We start from the raw sequence: 19,568 nt of genomic DNA, 5'->3' as shown, positions 1-19,568 counted from the left end.
GGCCTTAGGAAGCATCACTACGAACAAAGCTAGTGGAGGTGATGGAATTCCAGTTGAGCTATTTCAAATCCTAAAAGATGATGCTGTGAAAGTGCTGCACTCAATATGTCAGCAAATTTTGTAAACTCAGCAGTGGCCACAGGACTGGAAAAGGTCAGTTTTCATTCCAGTCCCTTAGAAAGGCAATGCCAAAGAATGTTCAGACTACCACACAATTGCACTCATCTCACATGCTAGCAAAGTAATGCTCAAAATTCTCCAAGCCAGGCTTCAGCAATACATGAACCATGAACTTCCAGATGTTCAAGCTGGTTTTAGAAAAGGCAGAGGAACCAGAGATGAAATTGCCAACATCCGCTGGATCATGGAAAAAGCGAGAGAGTTCCAGAAAAACATCTATTTCTGCTTTATTGACTATGCCAAAGCCTTGACTGTGTGGATCACAGTAAACTGTGGAAAATTCTGAAAGAGATGGGAATACCAGACCTCCTGACCTGCTTCTTGAGACATCTGTATGCAAGTCAGGAAGCAACAGTTAGAACTGTTCATGGAACAACAGACTGGTTCCAAATAGGGAAAGCAGTACGTCAAGGCTGTATATTGTAACCGTGCTTATTTAACTTCTGTGTAGAGTACATCATGAGAAAGGCTGGGCTGGATGAAGCACAAGCTGGAATCAAGATTGCCGGGAGAAATATCAATAACCTCAGATATGCAGATGACACCACCCTTATGGCAGAAAGTGAAGAGGAACTAAAAAGCCTCTTGATGAAAGTGAAAGTGGAGAGTGAAAAAGTTGGCTTAAAGCTCAGCATTCAGAAAACTAAGATCATGGCATCTGGTCCCATCACTTCATTGCAAATAGATAGAGAAACAGTGTCAGACTTTATTTTTGGGGCTCCAGAATCACTGCAGATGGTGATTGCAGCCATGACATTAAGAGACACTTATTCCTTGGAAGGAAAGTTATGACCAACCCAGACAGCATACTAAAAAGCAGAGACATTACTTTGTCAACAAAGATCCATCTAGTCAAGGGTATGGTTTTTCCAGTAGTCATGTATGGATGTGAGAGTTGGACTGTAAAGAAAGCTGGACACTGAAGAATTGATGCTTTTGAACTGTGGTGTTGGAGAGGACTCTTGAGAGTCCCTTGGACTGCAAGGAGATCCAACCAGTCCATTCTAAAGGAGATCAGTCCTGGGTATTCATTGGAAGGACTGATGCTGAGGCTGAAACTCCAATACTTTGGCCACCTCATGCAAAGAGCTGACTCATTTGAAAAGACCCTGGTGCCGGGAAAGATTTGAGGGCCGGAGGAGAAGGTGACGACAGAGGATGAGATGGTTGGATAGTATCACCGAGCTAATGGACATGAGTTTGGGTAAACTCCGGGAGTTCGTGATGGACTAGGGAGGCCTGTTGTGCTGCGGTTCATGGGGTCGCAGTCAGACATGACTGAGCGACTGAACTGAACTGAACTTTGTGTCGCTTACACAAGTAAAGAATTGGTTTGTGTAATGTGAAAGTTTAATAGAAGAATTATGTTTTTAAAGCTGTATATAAAATATCATTATCCATTAATGAAAATTAACTATTGACTTGGTTTGTATGTTTTGCTACTGTGGCAAATTAAATATGCTGAAAAACAACATTGATATGCAGGACTTTAAATGCCTTCTAAAATCTTTTTGATGAAAGAAATTATTGGTGGTAAGTTTTATGTTTAATATCATAGGCTTTGTAATTTGAGTACTAAATCATGTTAATATTAAATTTTGTAAAGGGGGAAAAAGCTTTTAAACAATACAAACAACAAAAGAAACATGACCCTACCCATACCTTACAAGTTAGACAGTGGTTATGTTAGTGATATGACCTATAGAAAAGAAATATATGTAGAGTTTGTCTTAAAAATAAATGTTTCTTTTCATAAAGTATTAAGGAAGGAAGTGATGTCTTTTTGCCTGATTTCTATAATAAATAGTGTATGATTTAAAACAAAGTTAAAAGCAGGAAGAATTTTCGAATTAATATAGTATTGTTTTTGAAGTGTGTTTTTAATGAAACCTTAGTTTTTATAAGACTGAAACTTCACAACTGATGATGTGAAGAGGTCTCCAAATTGCTAATTGACTAAAAAAATTACACTGAAACTAGTTTTTTATCCATTTATTTGAGAATATATTGCTTTTCTGGCCATATAAGGCTTTTATTTCTTCCATTTTAAACTCTTTGCAGTGTCACAAAAATCTTATCTTCCTAATGATATTTCAGAACTTTTCTGAAACATTTTCTTAAACATGGAAAGGTTGTGTAGGAAAAATATGCTGCTTATGGGAACAGATTTTTTAAAAGTTTGTTTTAAGATTTTTATTGGTCATTAAATTGTACTGGTGTAAAATTCATATTCATGATTGAAATAGCTCAAGTTACATTTTTGTTTTTCCCTCAGTCTTAAGTCTACTTTTTTTACATGTAACATGTGCAACAGAATATGTTAGAAGGGTTTTGAATTTTTTAAATAATGTTTTTATAAAGTGAACCACATTAAAATTTTTCCTTTTTTTGTATTTAGGCAAATTAAATACCTTATGAAATAGTATCTTTTATGAATGCTGTCGTTACCATAGTATCAGCTTTAGAAAAGTGGCATGAAAAGGTGAAAGTGTTAGTTATTCAATTGTGTCTGACTCTTTGCAGACCTCATGAACTATAGCCCTCCGGGCTCCTCTGTCCTTGAAAATCTCCTGGCAAGAATACTGGAGTGGGTCGTGTCTTCCTTCTCTAGAGGATCTTCCACACCCAGGGATTGAACCTGGTCTTCTGCCTTGCAGGCAGATTTTTTATGGTCTGAGCTACCAGGGAAGCCCCATGTCTGGACTTAGACTCTATCACCACCACCCCCATCACTCCCTTAAAGCACTTTAGATCCTGTGGTTCACAAAATGCCACTTGAGGTTCTTGTTTGCCCCCTAGTGGGAAAACTGACAAAATGTTTTATTGAAAATGTCTTGCCGTGGTCATGCTCTGTAATTCAAGATAGTTAAAAGGTCATTTACTTCATTAAACTTGTCTACCTAGGAAATCATTAGATAATTTATTTTGTATAGTAAAAAGAATGCTTTTTCTTTGCACAAACTTTTGTGGATAGAATTTTTAAAGACTTTTCCCCAAGTTATTTGATTTATGCCGCAAATAGTATTGAATAAAGACTACAGGTTTTCCCTACTATCCAAAAGTAGAGCATTCCTATGAAACCCTTCCAGAAGCCAAAAGAGGCAGTTATCTTAGGACATATCTTACTAAATGGAGATAGGAAATAAAATTGAGGTGAAGCACTGATACTCACAGACACAGTGCAAAGCTATGGCAGCGTGACTGAGATGCTGAGTATAGTTCCTCGGAAAGGGTCTTGGTGGTGCTGCTCTCACTACTTGCGGTGCACATTGCTGATAACACCGAGAAGCCCTCCTCTGTAACAGCTCACTGCAAAGCAAATGATGAATGCTGTTTTTGCTTTTTGCCTTTTTTCATATAATCCACAATCCTCCTGAAATTTCTTCAGTTAAGGAATACAAGTAATAGTGTAGGCCTTTATAAAAGCAAAGTGGCCTAAAGTGAACTTTCGTAAAGCAGAAGAGTACCCATATACAGAAATAAAGCTTCTAAGACTGCAGGTGTCCTAGCATTTGTCATTAGTGTATTTTTAAATATTCAGAATTCATCATTTACAGTTTTATATTTAAATTCAACTCGATGGACGTGAGTTTGAGTGAACTCCGGGAGATGGTAATGGACAGGGAGGCCTGGCGTACTGCGATTCATGGGAGTCGCAGACACGACTGAGCGACTGAACTGAACTGAAATTTAGACATAAAATTTTAATATGCAGTTAAAGCAGAGCACTTTTGGGGAGAACAGGAGAAAATACTAACAAAAGGTGAAATTAACTCACAACTTTTGGTTAATACGTATTAAAAGTAGCTTGCAACGGTAACGGTAAACAAATCTTACTTTCCAGTGCGTAAGCATAATACCAGTACTGTGCATGAGCTTTATTTTCTGTATTGCTAGTGCTTTTAATATCAATTCTTGTTTCCTTGCTTACTTTATAGGTAAATAGAAAGTAATACACGCATGTGAATTCAAAATTACATTTTAAAAATAAACAATATTTTCATTTGTGGCAGTGAACTTTTGAAAAATAGTAAAAGCACCACCTTGTTTGTTGGAAATGAAGTATCTTTTTTAACAGTCAGATTTCTGTGTGACTAGAGTGAGCGTACTCTTATTGTATGATTCTTTATGAGACAACCATCTAGGACAGTTACATTAATAGGTTATCGTGAGGAAGAAGTCGACTATTAAAGCATCCATGTGTGTAGGTAGGGAGAGTAGTAGCATCAAAGGGCAGGTTGCTTTCTAGTGTCAGTCTCTGGAAAAAGCCTTGATTATCTTTCATCTCTAGTATTAGAACTCAAGAGCAAAGCCCCTGGGGAATGTAGAGCAAATGCAGAGTACCCAAATTCTTATCCAGATTACAGAGTTGTCTAGGGTGCGTTCCCTTAGGGCTGGATGTTAACAGACTAAGAAAATTTATTGTGGCAGAGTGTGCCCACTCTAGATCAGCTTTGCTATTTCAAAATAATAGATGCAATAAGTCTAGAGCCTAAGATTCCCTGAAAGGAAATTAGCTGTGTTAATAAGATCAGAATCTTGTATTTTGTAAAGGAAATTTTTAAATTCTTATCTAATATATTTAAAAGAGTAGAAGCACTTCTGAGTTCTTGCTTTTACCAGCTGTCCCTAAGGGAAGCCATCATAAAGCTTTTTATAATAAAACTTTAAATTGTATTTGGTGGCAGTAGTTATTAAAATGAGAAAATCCCAGAGAGAACTCAGCACAACCAGTAATAAGTCAGGAATGTTTCTGTGACTGTCTTTTCCTCACAGAAAGATCCTCCAATATGCTAAACTTTGGTGGTTCTATTTTATTACAAGAGGTGTAGTTCCCTTACAGCTTTGGTTCTTGGCCTAGGATACAGGTAGCTTCAAGATAAACATGATGTGTTAATGGGTATAGAAAAGTATATATTTGTGTGTGTGTGTGTGTGTGTGTATGTAATCAATTTTTCTTGAATGTATTTTTAAATAAGAGACTAAAATAATTTCATATTGAAACTTGTGATATATCATTTGACTAGGTTAATGTATAATTTCTTTAGATAATTGGTATAAGTTAATTATATTTGTGGAATTCATATAAGACAAAAGGTAAGGCTTTTAGGAAGTATTACATGTATGGCTATGACTCCTTGCTGTATATCTCTTCATATTCTTGAAGTGATTATTTATTTATTTATTGCTATTAGAAAATATTTAGTGGGAAAGGTTGAGAAGCACTGTTTTACTGTTCTATAATTACCTTCCCCTTCTCACCACCTCCTACACACCCCAATACCCTGAAGGGAAAAAAATCTTACCGCATAGATTTGACCAGTGTGGCCCATTTACTTTGCTTAGTTTGAGTCATGCTTAAAGATAGTATTTGCAAATTATTACTAGGCTGACAATGGCTTTGAAACAAGTGGGCCTTTGTTTTTTTTCCTAGTTATAATCAGCTTGCAAGTATACAGCTGCGGACATCTCTGCCTTTCTCTTGGCCTTTGCCTCATTGAAAGGTAACTGTTGGAGCTGTAGCCCTAAAAACAGAAAGAAGTAGGAAGGAGTGTGGTTTATAAAGCTACACTGCATCTGCTTACATTTACTTAGTAGTGGATCATCGAAAAAGCAAGAGAGTTCCAGAAAAACATCTATTTCTGCTTTATTGACTATGCCAAAGCCTTTGACTGTGTGGATCACAGTAAACTGTGGAAAATTCTGAAAGAGATGGGAATACCAGACCACTTGACCTGCCTCTTGAGAAACCTGTATGCAGGTCAGGAAGCAGCAGTTAGAACTGTTCATGGAACAACAGACTGGTTCCAAATAGGGAAAGCAGTACGTCAAGGCTGTATATTGTCACCCTGCTTATTTAACTTCTATGTATAGTACATCATGAGAAACGCTGGGCTGGAAGAAGCACAAGCTGGAATCAAGATTGCAGGAAGAAATATCAATCACCTCAGATGTGCAGATGACACCACCCTTATGGCAGAAAGTGAAGAGGAACTCAAAAGCCTCTTGATGAAAGTGAAAGTAGAGAGTGAAAAAGTGGGCTTAAAGCTCAACATTCCGAAAACGAAGATCATGGCATCTGGTCCCATCACTTGATGAGAAATAAATGGGGAAACAATGGAAACAGTGCCAGACTTTATTTATTTGGGCTCCAAAATCACTGCAGATGGTGATTGCAGCCATGAAATTAAGAGACACTCCTTGGAAGGAAAGTTATGACCAACCTAGATAGCATATTCAAAAGTAGAGACATTACTTTGCCAACAAAAGTCCGTCTAGTCAAGGCTATGGTTTTTCCAGTGGTCATGTATGGATGTGAGAGTTGGACTGTGAAGAAAGCTGAGCGCCGAAGAATTGATGCTTTTGAATTGTGTTGGAGAAGACTCTTGAGAGTCCCTTGGACTGCAAGGAGATCCAACCAGTCCATCCTAAAGGAGGTCAGTCCTGGGTGTTCATTGGAAGGAATGATGCTAAAGCTGAAACTCCAGTACTTTGGCACCCTCATGCGAAGAGTTGACTCATTGGAAAAGACCCTGATGCTGGGAGGGATTGAGGGCAGGAGGAGAAGGGGACGACAGAGGATGAGGTGGCTGGATGGCATCACCGACTCGATGGACATGAGTTTGAGTGAACTCCGGGAGTTAGTGTTGGATAGGGAGCCCTGGTGTCCTGCGATTCATGGGGTTGCAAAGAGTTGGACACGACTGAGCAGCTGAACTGAACTGAAGGGAAAGTAGGAAACTTAGTATTTAACTTTTATAGCCCCTGTATTAGAGAAAAGCAAAGAAAACATTGTAATATTAGGTGAAGCAACTTACAGAGTCTGAGTTAATGATAAGTGCAATTTTTTAAACTGAAATCTGATTAATTACAACATCTGCTAATAGATGTTGCTAATCAGTGGTATGTCTGTTTAGTTGAAATAAAATAGTAAGGTCCAGTTGGAGCTCTCTTCACTTCTTTTACTTCTTTGCTACAACCTTCAGAAGCAAAAGTAAACTTGCAAAAACCTATTTTTGGATTAGTTCTGTACATGCTGAAATATAAGGAGCGTGTCCCTTTAGCCTTAGAAGGTTCCTTCAAACCAGTTTACTAAGCATTAATAGGTGACTTAAAATATTCTTTCTTAAGAAACATTTTCAAAATAGACACAAATTGAGGAATACTCTAATGAATGACCAATAGCAAACTGTTCCTTTTAACTGGTTAAGAATAATTTTTAATAGTAATGTTAAATACTTTATGTTAAAGCACAAGTTCCGTCTGATACATTTTTTCTAACATTGAATATGCTTTTCTCTTGGTTTTGTTGCAAGACTTTGACACTGAACGGATATCTTTAGTGTACTGTTCTGTTTTGGTGGGTTTTTTTGTTTTTGTTTTTGTTTTTTTGACCACACCATGCAGCTTGTGGGACATTAGTCCCCCAAACCTAGGCCCTCGGCAGTGAGAGCACGAAGCCCTAACCATTGGACTGATAGGGAATTCCCTGGAAACCCACCCCCCCCCCCCCTATTTTTTTGACTGACAGCATGGTTTCTCTGAAGGATGAAAGATATTCTTCAGGACTTCAGTTAATTCTTCAGTCTTTCAGGATGCTGTGTTAAATTCCTTCCTTAAAGTGAATATTTAAATTAAATAATTATTTCATGTATTGGTAAATAGTTTCTAGTAGCAGTTTTCTGGTAGCACTAGGCCCATAATAAGTCTACATGTAGAAATAGTTGCTTGTTTTCCTTCATATCCATTTAGAACTATATTCCTTCATATCCATTTAGAACTATATCGGAGAAGGCAATGGCACCCCACTGCAGTACTCTTGCCTGGAAAATCCCTTGGGCGGAGGAGCCTGGTAGGCTGCAGTCCATGGGGTCGTGAAGAGCCGGACACTACTGAGCGACTTCCCTTTCACTTTTCACTTTCATGCATTGGAGAAGGAAGTGGCAACCCACTCCAGTGTTCTTGCCTGGAGAATCCCAGGGATGGGGGAGCCTGGTGAGCTGCCATCTCTGGGGTCGCACAGAGTTGGACATGACAGAAGCGACTTAGCAGCAGCAGCAGCAGCATGGTGATGTATTGGGCTTGCCAGGTGGTGCTAGTGTGAAGAACATGCCTGCCAGTGCAGGAAACATAAGAGACATGGGTTAGATACCTGGATCCAGAAGATCCCCTGGAGGATCTTCTAGTATTCTTGCCTGGAGAATTCCATGGACAGAGGAGCCTGGCGGGCTCCAGTCCATAGGGTCACCAAGAGTTGGACATGACTGAAGCAACTGAGCACGCATGCACATGTTGATGTATTAATGTCTAGGCTTTCAATTTCTTTATTTGAAAATTTATTACCTTTGAATGGAGTTTTTCTTATATTCCTTTAAGAATGTATTGTTTTTAAATATATGTATATGTAATTTTCTTTTTCACAATTATTAAAAATGGGAAACTTGACAAGTTTTGAAAGGATATACTAAATTTAAGACAAGCACCACTTGTTTGAGTATATAACATTGAAATAGTGGAATTGTTTCAGGAGGTTACAACAGTATATATGTCTTTTATAATTTTAAAAAGAAAATTATAATTTTCAGTCATTAATTGATTGACTCATTCATTCATGCATTCTCGCATTATTCATTCATTCTATGATTATCTGTGCTGTGGAAATACAGCAGTGAACAAAGGAAATGCTGCTCTAATTAGAAATTCTGTCAGCAAGAATGTTGGGATAAAAACTCAGTAAGAATAACTGTAGTGTGCATAATTAATGATTGCTTTTTAAGCTCTCTATTAGTTTGCTAAGGCTGTTGTTACAAAATATACACTGAATGGCTTAAACAACAAAGTTTTATTTTCTCTCTTTTCTGGAAGCTGAAATCCAACAGGCTGGCAGAATTGACATTTGTCTCTTAGATCTCTTTCTCTGTAGTTTGCAGATGGCGGTCCTCTGGCTACCTTTCATCATCTGGTTTCCTTTGTGCACAGGTGCCCCCTGGTGTTTCTCTCAATATGTTCACATTTCTTCTTATAAGAACACCAGTCGTATTGGATTATTATACCCTACTGGCTTCATTTTAACAGAATCATTTCCTAAAAAGCCCTGTCTTGAAATACAATCCTATTCTAAGGTACTGGGACCCTAGGTCTTCAACAGATGAATTTTGGATTGTACAGTTCAACCCCAAACAAGGACCTTATTAAGGAAAAATTAGAATTCAGAGTTCTACAAACATGTAAGGGAAGTTTTGAATGTAAAGCATTTATGATATATCACATCCTGGAAAACATTTCATTATGAAGTTTACTGAGCATTCGTAAACCTTGTTTGAACATACTCTATCAGTAGTGATTGCCCAAAGAATAAGTAAGGGTGCTCTGATTTTTAAATATTTATTTTAAAAATTACTTGAATTTTTCAGATTAAGAAAGTCAGTGCAGCCTCTGCTTCTCAATTTGGCCACCCTATTCCTATTTGCTACTACCAAAGAAGAAATTTCTTGATCTTATATTTGGGAGTGGAAGGTAGGAAAGAAGATACAGAATATTTTGGTATTCTGAGTTTTAATTTCAAAACAGTATTATCTATATGCATATATGCATGTATATGTGTGTTTGGCTGTCTATGTTTGGGGGAACCTAACATAATTTATATTGTAAGGATTTCAAGTTTTTAAACAAGGAAAAAGTACTGATATTTGGAATACAACCTGTTCATCAATTGGAAATTATCTATAAAATTGTGTAGCAATAGAAGTTGTAGTTCCTGATTCATCCTGCAGAGAAAGAAAATAATAACTTTTGTTCAACAGTATGTTTTGAGGAGTGAAGCAAATTGAGTGTTTTCCTGGACTTAAAGTCCAAGAGTGTGTTCTGATAGTATAGCTATGGGGATTTTTGTTTAAAGGGAAAACAAATTTACTTTAAACTATCTTTGCCATTTACTAGAATTAAAAATACATATAAAAGAAATCTTCCCCTGAATTTCATAGTCATTAAGACTGCTGGGAGCTCCTGGCAGAATTTTTAAAGGTATCCTCAGTTGGTTTTAGAGGGAAAAAGGCCATGCTAGTTTGACATATTTCACAAATTTTTTTCTTTCTTTTTAATTGAAGTATAGTTGATTTATAATATTAGTTTTAGATGTACAACATATGTTAGTCTTTTCATAAGATTATACTCAATTTAACGTTATTATAAAATATTGGTATTATTCCCTGTACTGTACCATATGTCCTTATAGCTTACTTATTTTACACTTAGTAATTTGTACCTCACATTTAAAGTGAGTAATAATTCTTATAAATTCCATTATGTTCTTTACGTTATTCTCATAAAGGTAGGTATCTGCTATACAGACTGCCTTGATCATTTCTCTTAGCTAACAATCACTTAACCCTCGGTGTACCTGGAATATTATTCCTCATTCTTTGTGGGCCTTTTATTTTTTTGTTACTATTTTTATTTTTGAATACTTTGTCATTTTATAATAATTTAAGAGGAATAAGAAACACTTCATTAGAAATTTTAATTAGAATCTAAACATAATGAATACAGTTTTTAAAATTAGCTTTACTATAATTAACATACAATAAACTGTACATATTAAAAGAGTACAATTTTACAGGTTTTGACATGTATACACACCTTTGAAACCATCACTATAATTGAGATAGTGAACATATCCATCACTCCTGTAAGTTTCCTTCTTTCAATCCCTTCCTCTTGTCCTTCTCCCAGACTACTACTGGTTTAATTTCTAGATTATAGATTAGTTTGACTTTTCTAGAGTTTTATATAAATGAAATAATAAAATATATTCTATTTTATAACCTAGCTTCTTTCAGATTATTTTGTGTTTCACCAAGATTGTCCCCTATATCAGTGATTCCTTTGTTATTTTTTTGGGGGGGGCTGAGAACTATTCTATGTATATAGCACATTTTGTTTTGAAGATATTTATATCCAAAATATAAATTTCTTTGGAGAAATGTCTGTTTAAATCCTTTGCCCATTTGAAAATTGTGTTGTCTTTTTATTGTTGAGTTGAAAGCCTTCCTTGTATATTTTGGATACTTACCTTATGCACTGTTTGTAGATAGCCTTATCAAATACATGATTTGCAGATATTTTCTCCTGTTCTGTGAGTTATTTTTTCACCTTTCTAATAGTGACCTTTGCTGATCAAAAAAGTTTTTTCATATATGCTAAGTCACTTCAGTCATGTCCGACTCTGTGCAACCCCATAGACGGCAGCCCACCAGGCTCCGCTGTCCCTGGGATTCTCCAGGCAAGAACACTGGAGTGGGTTGCCATTTCCTTCTCCAATGTAGGAAAGTGAAAAGTGAAAGTGAAGTCGCTCAGTCATGTCTGACTCTTAGCAACCCCATGGACTACAGCCCACCAGGCTCCTCTGTCCATGGGATTTTCCAGGCAAGAGTACTGGAGTGAGGTGCCACATGAAGTCAGATTTATCTTTTGTTCCCCCCACCCCCTTTTTGGTGGCTTGTGTTTTAAATGTCGTGCCTAAGAAACCACTGGCTAATACAAGGTTGCCTTTTCAGACTGTTCATGGGGTTTTCATGGCAAGAATACTGGAGTGGTTTGCCATTCCTTCTAAAAAGATTATGCTCAAAATCCTTCAAGTTAGACTTCAGCAGTATGTGAACCGAGAACTTCCAGATGTACAAGCTGGGTTTCGAAAAGGCACAGAGGAACCAGAAATTAAATTGCCAGCGTTCATTGGATCATAGAGAAAGCCAAGGAATTCCAGAAAAACATGTACATCATTGACTACACTAAAGCCTTTGACTGTGTGGATCACAACTGAGGAAAAATTCTTAAAAGAGATGGAAGTACCAGACTACCTGACCTGTCTCCTGAGAAACTTGTATGCAGGTCAAGAAGCAACAGTTAGAATCTTAAATGGAACAACTGACGGGTTCAAAAATGGGAAAGGAGTATGACAAGGCTGTGTATTATCACCCTGTTTATTTTAACCTCTGTGCAGAGTATATCATGTGAAAAACCAGGCTGGATGAATCACAAGCTGGAATCAAGATTGCTGGGAGAAATATGAACAGCCTCAGACATGTAGATGATACCACTCTAATGGCAGAGAGTGAAGAGAAACTAAAGAGCCTCTTGATGAGGGTGAAAGAGGAGAGTAAAAAAGCTGGCTTAAAACTCAGCATTCGAAAAACTAAGATCATGGCATCTGGTCCCATCACCTCATGGCAAATAGATGGGGAAACAGTGGAAGCAGTGACAGATTGTGTTTTCTTGGGCTCCAGAATCACTGTGGATGATGACTGCAGCCATGAAATAAGACACTTCCTCCTTGGAAGGAAAGCTATGACAAGCCCTGGATAGTGTATTAAAAAGGAAAGACATCATTTTGCTGACAAAGGTCCATATACTTAAAGCTATGGTTTTTCCACTAGTTATGTATAGATGTAAGATCTGGACCAAGAAGAAGGCAAAGTGCCAAAGAATTAATGTTTTTGAAGACTCTTGAGAGTCCCTTGGACTGCACAATCAAACCAGTCCATCCTAAAGGAGATCAACCCTGAATATTCATTGGAAGGACTGATGCCGAAGCTCTAATACTTTGGCCACCTGACGCAAAGAGCTGACTCGTTGGAAAAGACCGTGATTCTGGGAAAGATTGAGGGCAGCAGGAGAAGAGCGTGACAGAGGATGAGATGGTTGGATGGCATCACTGACTCAATGGACAGGAGTTTGAGCACACTCCAGGAGTGGATGAAGGACAGGGAAGCCTGCCACGCTGCAGTCCATGGGGTCATAGAGTCAGACTTAGGTACTGAACAACAATACAAGGTTGCAAAGATTTGTACTTAATTTTCTTAAGACTTTTATGGTTTTAATTCTTATATTTAGGTCTTAATTCATTTTGAACTAACCTTTTATTTATCATGTGAGAAAGAGCTCTAATTTAACTTTTTTTTGCATCCAGGTGTTGAAAATGTATCCCTTTCTCATTAAATTTTCTTAGCACTCATGCTGAAAATCAGTTGACCATAAATCTTAGGATACATTTCTGGACTGTTAATTCTATTACACTGCTCTGTGTCTCTCCTTGTGCTGGTATTACAATCTTGATTCATACAGTTTTGAAGGAAGTTTTAAAATTGTTAAGTGTTAGTCCTCCACTTTCTTCTTCTGTTTCAAGACTGTTTTGACTATTCTGGGTCTTTTGCAGACCTTCCTGAGTATTAGGCTCAGCTTGTTAATTTTGAAGAAAGCCAGATGGGATTTTGATTGGGATTGCATTGAGTGATATATGAAAAACTTTTAATTGCTTTTGGAGGATGATACGGAGCCAATTTTTTATCTATCTTGAATACTGGTAGATAAAAGAACATGTTATTCATGTGTGAACGATACCAACAGGTAACCAAATAGTGAAGACAACTCTTAAATATTTGTGTGTATGTGTGTGTATCTTTTAATAAATGAAAAAAGAATAATAGATTATCATCATTTTGCAACCCTCATGGAGTGAATTGATTTAGGCATTGAGTATTAGGAGCTCCTAACATTGCAAAAATATATAACCAGACATTATGTGTTACTTAATAGAAGAACACAGTTCCATCTATAGTCTAGCCGAAAGGATTAAACATGAGACTGATCAAGCTATTGCATTCTGCTGCCAGTTTGCAGGAAGTACAGAAGCCAAGGATACTTCCCCTGGTGGCTCAGTGGTAAAGAATCCGCCTACCAATGCAGGAGACATGGGTTTGATCCCTGGGTTAGAAAGATCCCCTGGGGAAGGAATGACAACCCACTCCAGTATTCTTGCCTGGGAAATTCCATGCACGGAGGAGCCTGCTGCCCTGCAGTCCACGGAGTCACAAAAAAGTCTGACACAACTTAGCTACTAAACAACAACAAAAGCCAGGGGACCACACTGAATTGTTCCATGAATATGAAGTGATTATACTGGGAAGCCTACAGGTTAAATACCTTGAGTTTCTGAGTAATTATATGGAATATAAAGAGATCAAGGGGCAACTTATGTATTAGAAGATACATAAAATTTGGGAGTCTGAAAGATATAAAACAAGAAATGGTTCATTCAGAAAAGGAAAGAAAGAAATCACTAAAAATCTTATGTTTTTGAAAAGTGAAAAGACAAAATTTTTAGTGATTTCTTTCCTGTTCAGAATTCCAGTGATTTCTTCTTTTGTTTTAAATCTTGTCAGACCCCTCCGAATTATTAATACATATGGACCTTTATGGATATGCTTTGCAAACACATAATTGCATATACATACAATGTTTATATATACGTTTATATATACAATGTTTATATATAAACTATCGTTTTGCTTTAAAATGTTCAAAATGTGTTTGTTAGTTTTGAAACATGCTTTCCTCATTCAGTAGTTGTGTCTTCATCTTTTCCCCTTAGAAGAGGTAACTTTTTACCTAATTTAACTTCCACATAACATTTCCTTTCATACTATTGCTAACATAATTTAAAAAAATATTAATGATATGCAGCTTATTTCCAATTTTTCTGTATTTCAAACTAATCTATAGTGAATATCCTTCTGCATGTATTTCTCCCTAAACTAAGTTGTGGAGTATCTTTAAAGCTGAAAATATAGTAACAAGTTTCCTTCCTTATAGTGTATCTATTGTTAAGGGATCAGATCAGATCAGATCAGTCGCTCAGTCGTGTCCAACTCTTTGCAACCCCATGAATCGCAGCACGCCAGGCCTCCCTGTCCATCACCAACTCCCGGAGTTCAGTCAGACTCACGTCCATTGAGTCAGTGATGCCATCCAGCCATCTCATCCTCTGTCATCCCCTTCTCCTCCTGCCCCCAATCCCTCCCAGCATCAGAGTCTTTTCCAATGAGTCAACTCTTTGCATGAGGTGGCCAAAGTACTGGAGTTTCAGCTTTAGCATCATTCCTTCCACAGAAATCCCAGGGCTGATCTCCTTTAGGATGGACTGGTTGGATCTCCTTGCAGTCCAAGGGACTCTCCAAGAGTCTTCTCCAACACCACAGTTCAAAAGCATCGATTCTTCGGCGCTCAGCCTTCTTCACAGTCCAACTCTCACATCCATACATGACCACTGGAAAAACCATAGCCCTGACTAGACGGACCTTTGTTGGCAAAGGAATGTCTCTGCTTTTGAATATGCTATCTAGGTTGGTCATAACTTTCCTTCCAAGGAGTAAGCATCTTTTAATTTCATGGCTGCAGTCACCATCTGCAGTGATTTTGGAGCCCAGAAAAATCAAGTCTGACACTGTTTCCACTGTTTCCCCTGTTTCCCCATCTATTTCCCATGAAGTGATGGGACCGGATGCCATTATCTTCGTTTTCTGAATGTTGAGCTTTAAGCCCACTTTTTCACTCTCCACTTTCACTTTCATCAAGAGGCTTTTGAGTTCCTCTTCACTTTCTGCCATAAGGGCGGTGTCATCTGCATATCTGAGGTTATTGATATTTCTCCCGGCAATCTTGATTCCAGCTTGTACTTCTTCCAGCCCAGCATTTCTCATGATGTACTCTGCATAGAAGTTAAATAAGCAGGGTGACAGTATACAGCCATGATGTACTCCTTTTCCAATTTAGAACCAGTCTGTTGTTCCATGTCCAGTTCTAACTGTTGCTTCCTGACCTGCATACAGATTTCTCAAGAGGCAGGTCAGGTGGTCTGGTATTCCCATCTCTTGAAGAATTTTCCACAGTTTATTGTGATCCACACAGTCAAAGGCTTTGGCATAGTCAATAAAGCAGAAATAGATGTTTTTCTGGAACTCTCTTGCTTTTTCCATGATCCAGCAGATGTTGGCAATTTCATCTCTGGTTCGTCTGCCTTTTCTAAAACCAGCTTGAACATCAGAAAGTTCACGGTTCACATATTGCTGAAGCCTGGCTTGGAGAATTTTGAGCATTACTTTACTAGCATGTGAGATGAGTGCAATTGTGCAGTAGTTTGAGCATTCTTTGGCATTGCCTTTCTTTGGGATTGGAATGAAAACTGACCTTTTCCAGTCCTGTAGCCACTGCTGAGTTTTCCACATTTGCTGGCATATTGTTAAGGTATAGAAATGTTTAATTTTGCTTTCACTAATTTGAGCATATAAACTGTTAAGTTTTGTAAGTATGTCTGTGTTAACTTTAATCTTACTCAGGATAAAGTTAGTAAATTCTTTTCAGTGGTTTTGAAAAAAATTGAAGTCTACATGTAAAAATAGATTGCTTATATCCTGTTAAATAAACTGGCTGATGTTGATTTCTTTTGTTGATGTTGATGGTTGTTGTTTTCTGTGTAATTGTACCATTTCACAGAAGGATATAGTTTAAAAAGTGATGCTGGAAGTTGTGTAGTAACTCTCAGTGGTCAAATTCATAGGTACGTTTTTAAATATATATTTTACAGTATATATATTTGTCAGTATACCACAAATATTTATATTCCTCACTAGTGCTGTTTCTTCTAAGAGTAGTTCCTGGAAGTATAATTAGTAGAGAAGTAGAAATATTTTCAGGACTTTTAAAACATTTTACCAGATTGTCCACCAGGAAAAGACCTCTACCAGGAAGCCCATTTCTCTGAATGTTGGCATTGCAATTTTTACTTCCTAAAAAAGATGAGCATGTTTTCCTTTAAGTTTACAGACCCAATTGTATGTCTTTTGTGAGTATCCCTTTATTATGTTTGTTGACTCATGTTCTACCCCCAGTGATTTATAAGAGCCAGCCTGTAGGGCTAATAATCCTGTTTGTTGTTTTAAACATTTGTTTTCTTTTGTGCCTTGTTTGTGATTTCTTTATATGTGTGTTTAATTTGGCGATGGGTAGCTAAGTTTCTTCTGGTTTTGTGTATGTGTTTACAGATTCCCAGCCTGGGATGAAAAACATACGCTTTTATTTTCTTCCCATTCCTATAATTATGATTTCTTTTACTGCTGTGTATGGTATGAGGTAGATTTGGTTTTCTTAAAATTATGTTAATCTTTTAAAAATAGAATGTGTGCGTGTACACATGAGAGAAAGAGGCAAAGATTTTTTTATAAGTAAAAGTATGGCTATCTAATAAATAATTTTCAGTTAGAATTTGAAAAGGCTGAGTTTTTTCATTTGTTTGTTTGTTTGTTTGTTTGTTTTTTGGTACAAGTTAATTGGATAAGAAGACCAGACTAAATTAGCTGACTTTGGCTTTGTATGTTGACTTCATTTACATATATCTTTAGAGATACAGTGTTCAGCTAACATTGGGTAAAAAAAATGGACAAATTAACGTTCAGGTTTCTTTTTCACCTAGCTTTGAAGTCTTATTTGTAGTTATTTTTTATTGTGGTAAAAATACATATAAGACAAGATTTACCACCTTAACCATTTTTGAGTTTGCAGTTCAATGGTATTAAATGCGTCTACATTGTTGAACAACCATAACCACCATCCATTCCCATAACTTTTAATCTAGTAAAACTGAAATTCTATGCCTGTTTAACAGTAACTCAGAATTTTCTCCTCCCGCCAGCCCATGACAACCACCATTCTACTTTCTGTCTTTATGATTTTGACCACTTTAAGTACTTCATGTAAGTGGAGTCATACAGTATTTGTCTTTTTGTGACTGGTTTATTTCACTAGCATAATGTCTACAAGGTTCATCCATGTTGTAACATATTACAGAATTTCCTTCGTTAGGGCTGAAAAATATTCCATTGTGTATATATACCTCATTTTGCTTATCCATCCATCCATTGGTACATCCTTGGGTTTTTTCCATGTTTTAGTTACTGTGAATGATGCTGCTGTGAACACTGGTGCAGAACTCTCTCTTTAAGACCGTGCTTTGAGTTCTTTTGGTTATATGCTCAGAATTGGAGTTCTTGGGTCATATGGTAATCATATTTTCAATTTTTTTAGGAACCACCATACTATTTTCTACGGTGGCTATACCGTTTTACATTTATACCAGTAGTGCAAAGCATTCTGATTTCTCTAATCCTTACCAATGTTTGTTTTCTGGGTTTTTTTAAAACCAGTCTTTTTTTAAAAATAATTCTTTTATTGAACTATAGTTGATTTACAATGTTGTGTTAATTACTGCTGTACAGCAAAGTGATTCCGTTACAAATATACATCCTTTCTTTTATATATATATATATATTCTTTTCATTCTTTTCCATTATGGTTTGTCATAGAATATTAAGTATATTTCATATATTTCTCTGTGCTATACAGTAGTACCTTGGCTGTTTTTTAGTTGTAGCTATTCCAATGATTGTCAGGTGGTACCTCATAGTTTTGATTTGCATTTCTCAAATGATAGTGATGTTGAGCATCTTTTCATGTGCTTACTGGCTCCTTGTATATCTTTTTTGGAGTTCTTCGCCCATTTTTTAATTGAATTGTTTGTTTATGTTGAATTTTGGAAGTTTTCTATATATTCTGGACATTAATCCCTTATCAGATATATGATTGGTAAATATTTTCTCCCATTTCTTTTTACTCTGTGGATAGAGTCATTTGATACACAAAAACTTGTCAATTTTATGAAATCAAATTCATCTGTTTTTCTCTTTTGTTACTTCTGCCTTTGGTGTCATAGCCAAAAATTCATAGCCAAATGCAATATCTTAAAGTTTTTTCTCTAACAATTTTATTCTTTTAAATCTTACATTTATGCCTTTGATCCACCTTGAGTTAATTTTTGTATATAGTATTTCATAAGGGTTCAACTTCATCCTTTTATGTGTCAGTATGTGATTTTTGCAGCACCATTTGTTGAAAAGATTGTCTTTCACTACTGAATGGTCTTGGCACCCTGTGAAAAATAATTTGTGTGTGTGAGGGTCTTTTTCTGAATTCTGCTTCATATGGTCCATATGTCTGTCTTCATGCTGGTAACAAACTGTTTTGATTACTGTAACTTTGTAGTAAGTTTGAAATGAGAAAGAGTGAGCCTTTCAGCTTTGGTCTTTTTTTTCATGGTTATTTTGGCTATTTGAATCCCTTTAGATCCAAATGAATTTTAGGATGGGTTTTTTAATTTCCATTAAAAATGTCATTGGGGTTTTGATAGGAATTGGGTTAAATTTACAGTATTCCTTTAAGTAGTATTGACATCTTACCAATATTAAATCTTCAACCTATGAATGCAGGATGTGTTTCCATTTATTTATGTTGTCTTTAATTTTGTTTATCAATATTTTGTAGTTTTCATGGCCCAAGTCTTTTACCTTGTTGGTTGAATTCATTCCTGTTTTTTTAATGCTATTGTAAATAGAATTGTTTTCGTAGTTTTCAGATTGTATGTGTATAGAAATACAACTGATAGTTTATAGAAATGCAGCTGATTTTTGTGTGTCAACTTTTGTAGGATACAAAGCAGTGTC

The 19,568-nt window shown here is 36.6% G+C and overlaps 1 protein-coding gene across 11 annotated transcripts in view; it reads left to right on the top strand.

Moving 5' to 3' along the window:
* The window catches only part of DLG1 (discs large MAGUK scaffold protein 1), a 273,463-nt gene that overhangs the window by 70,395 nt on the left and 183,500 nt on the right, over window positions 1-19,568 (top strand). The gene's annotated exons all lie outside the window — the stretch shown is intronic.

This window comes from Bubalus kerabau, chromosome 2 (assembly GCF_029407905.1).
Source record: "Bubalus kerabau isolate K-KA32 ecotype Philippines breed swamp buffalo chromosome 2, PCC_UOA_SB_1v2, whole genome shotgun sequence".
NCBI classification, from domain to species: Eukaryota; Metazoa; Chordata; class Mammalia; order Artiodactyla; family Bovidae; genus Bubalus; species Bubalus kerabau.
The sequence above is the reverse complement of the archived record's forward strand: the minus strand, read 5'-3'. Positions and strand labels throughout refer to the sequence as shown.